This window comes from Rattus norvegicus, chromosome 8, assembly GCF_021556685.1.
Source record: "Rattus norvegicus strain SHRSP/BbbUtx chromosome 8, alternate assembly SHRSP_T2T, whole genome shotgun sequence".
Classification (NCBI taxonomy): Eukaryota; Metazoa; Chordata; class Mammalia; order Rodentia; family Muridae; genus Rattus; species Rattus norvegicus.
This window is the reverse complement of record NC_141541.1, coordinates 66,310,444-66,314,225: the sequence shown is the minus strand read 5'-3', so window position 1 is coordinate 66,314,225 and position 3,782 is coordinate 66,310,444.

The window sequence follows — 3,782 nt, the reverse complement described above, 5'->3', positions numbered from 1 at the left end:
TGGCATGTGACCACAATAGAAATAAATACAGACATCATGGGAAGCTAACCCCCTAGGGAGGTGAATCTCAACCCCTTTTTGTGGTCAAATGAACCTTTCACATGTCGCCGAAGACCATTGGAAAACACAGATGTTTACACTATGATTCATGGTAGCACAATTACAGTTATGAAATAGCAGTGAAGATAATTTTATTGTTGAGGTCACCACAACATGAGGAAGTGTATTAAAGAGTACAGCATTAGGAAGGTTGAGAACCACTGCCCTAGGAAATGGTGAGGGGACAGGAAGACTAAGAAGTAAGTCTTGGAATTCAGTTATAAGAATCTCTTGTTTGGTTTCTCTTTTAGCGTCAGCATGCTCCACTTCCCCAACAAGGCCACACCTACCCCAACAAGGACACACACATACCTCCTAATAGTGCCACTCCTGTAGGCCAAGCATGTTCAAACCATTGTGTTACTCGGTAACTATTTATTGAGCATCTTCTAAAAGGCGGGCCCTTGCCATTCCTTGGGGGACAGCAGTAAGCACAATCATGTCCTTGTCCATTCAGGGCTCACTGTTAGATTGGAGAGATAGACAGGAAATGTATAGAGAATAGGTAAAGAAAGGCTGGGAAGGACAGATAAAACACAACGACAAAAGCCTGCCAGGGCCTTTCTGGGAGCTTGCATTCGAACAGATCTCAAAAGATAAGAAAGAAGTAAGCGTTGTAACAGAAGTGTACAACAACTTGGTGGCCAGGGTGGGTGAGTGCTAGCAGTAGCTAGGAGCTGGCCAACCACAGGCTTATGGTTTCTGAGGTCAGAGACCCCGAAACAGAAACCATGAATGGTGGGGAAAGTGAGAAGCGAGGGGGCAGTGGGTAAGGCGGTCTCAGAGTCAGTCAGGTTTAGCTAGGGCAGAGTCAGCAGGAGACAGTGGGTAAGACAGTCTCAGGAGTCAGGCTTGGCTAGGGCAGAGTCAGCGGGAGTCTCCAGGTAGAGGCAGATGCAGTAGAGAAAATTAGGTGTGCCCTGCTATCCCATCCGTAGTCTTGAGTGTGCACACCGTGGGCTCCTCCTGGCTCTAACATGCACTCACACACATGTACTTAGTGAAACAAATCCCTGTGAGAGTCAGCTTCCTCGCAAGGGCTCCTCCAAGCTGTGTGGAGGACACTTGGTATGAGTCAGAGACCAAGGCTGCCCTTTGCTGGGGCAGTTCAGTGTGTATTGTGACAGCACAATGTTTCTATTTCAGACTCCAGACCTTTCTTCATCTCGTTTCAGGCCTGCCTCCTCTTGCTCCTCTTGGCTTCCTTTCTCCACCTGGGTCACCGCCACCCTCCTCCCCAGACATATACTCTATGTCTCACTCTGCAACTCCGTCCTAGCTCAGTGGCTGTTACTTCCTGGGTTTCTTTTCCTTTCCAGCTTTCTTTCCCCGATGAATCTGACCCCCCACTCCCGCACCCCTACCCCTACATACGTACACACACCTCTATGTTTGGGATTTTTTCCCTGCCTTCCAGGAAAAGCTGATGTGGCCTGGCAGGGTGCAGAGGCCCCTTAGGGGCCTCCCTGGGCTGGGGGGCTTCCTGCTGTGCAGCCGAAGCTGGTGTGGGACTGGCCGCCTTAGTTGAAGGTGGTGGGACAGGAGGAAAGAGAAGTGGGGGGGGGGACGCAGGAGAGAAGACTGAGTCTGCAGAATGAGAAAGGAAAAAGAAGAAAAGGCTGGGGAAGGGAGAGTGAGTGCCAGCCCCTCCTAGGGAGACCAACCATCAACTTCTTCTAGGCCTGGTAGATGTAACAGTGAAGATCTTTGAAAGACCAGCAGGCAGAGCAGGGCAGTTGGTTGGCCACTCTGCAAGCTGGCAAAGAACCCTGGGGGCAGGGATGTGGGCTGGCAGGAGGGGTTGCTTTTCCTCTCTCTTTTCCGCAGTACCCCTCCTTTGAGGACTGTTGCAGACTAAGATCGCTCAGAGGGCTTGAGGATCTGAGAAAGGCTCTCCAATCTCCTGCCTGTGGGTGACAGTCAAGGCCTCGCATACCCTCTCAGGGCCTACTCTGACCTGAGCAAGGATGGCCTCAGTGGTGGGCAGGGAGCTAGCAACAGGCTGGGAGGAGATTCCTACCCCTTCTGGCTTGCTACATTGTATCCTCTGGAGTAGCCTTAGCAGGAAAGAGCTTCATCTGGGGTCACCGATGGGACAGGAAACAGTTGCTTGAAGAGGTTGTATCCTGAACAGCTATGAACTGCTCCTAGTGCTCTGCTGGGGGTGATTTACATGTTCCATTGTGAAAGGGGTCATGAAAAGGTCAGATGGCGCCTGCTCTGATCTAGCCCTTGTTTCATCGCCTCCCGGGTGGCAGAGGCCCTGTACCCTGGCAGCCTTAGTGGCAGACCTGGGCTGACACTACACTCTCCTCTGCTTGGGCCACACCCACTTGTTTCTCCTGCCCTCAGCCTCCAGGTATATTTTGAAATGGAATTCTAGGGACTGGGGTTTGGCTGCCATCAAGATCGTTGCTGGTAGGGAATGAGGAGGCCAGGCCTGCTGTTCATGGGACATCCACAAAAAGTTTGGCTCCTTGACCTTGTACACAGACTTCCCTGAAATGTCCTCATTGTAAGGAACTTTCCTTCGGTACACCCCTCCTCCCATCTGGCCTAGAGTCCTCATTTGTGCCCCCCAGGAAGAGAACAGTGACCCTAAAACACTCCTCTGTGGCATCTGATGACCCAACTCATTCATACACCCAAGCACTTCTGGGTATACCTGGTACTTCATATGTGTACTTCATATGTATACTTCATATGTGTACCAGGTTCAACAGCAACCTGCAAGGCAAGGCATCTGTCTACCCATGGAAGAACAAATGACTGCAGATCAGAGCAAGCGTGGGGAAGGGAAGGCTGGGCAGGCAGTGAGATCCATTAGTGAGGAGGACAACCCCAGACTTAGGGACCTCAGAAGGCTGTGTGATGAGGTAGTTTCTTTTTATTTCTTTTTTTATTCTTTTCTTTATTTCTTCCTTCCCTCTTCTTCCTCTTCCTCCCCTCCCCCTCCTCTTCCTCCTTCTTTTAGGGTTTGTCTGTTTTTTGGAAGGTTTTTGTTTTTCCCTGGCTGTCCCGGAACTCTGTGAAACTCACAAAAATCTACCTGCCTCTGCCTCCCAACTGCTGAGAATAAAGACGTGTACCACTTGGCTTCTATCGTCTACGCCAGAAGGAAGCACACATAGCAGAAGGGATTGAGGGGTAGGGAGCTTGGCTGACCTGTTCTTGGGTGGACTTTAGAGAAGTAGGGTAGAGTGGGGACTTTGAGCTCCGTGGAGGGCCCTGCAGGTGGGGCTGATGGCATGGGCTTTGTGCAGTGAATGTGTGTGGCTGTGTTCTGAGAAACCTAGTGAGGCCCTAGTCACAGGTGATTTGCCCCTGACAAACACTGGGCCCAGATTCCCCCTGCTCTGTTGGATCTGGATGTGAAAGCCTCCAGCCTCTGCTTTTCCAACACAAACTCACCCATACAATAAGGAAGGTGCAAATGAAGGCTTCCTGGGGGCAGGAGAGGAGAGAGGGGCACACCTAAAGGAATCTACAATAACTTCCCTAGCTTCAGACTTGGTGTCTGCAGGCAGTACTGTGGGGGGGGGGCGATCTCCAGCAGCTTCCCGACAGGCAGGGGATGTGGGGAACTGGGGAGGGGCTCCTCATAAAGTTCCAGTCATGACAATACCCTTGTCCCCTTGGCCTCACTGAGAGGGTAAGCAGACTCTCTCAGGCTAACAGACAGG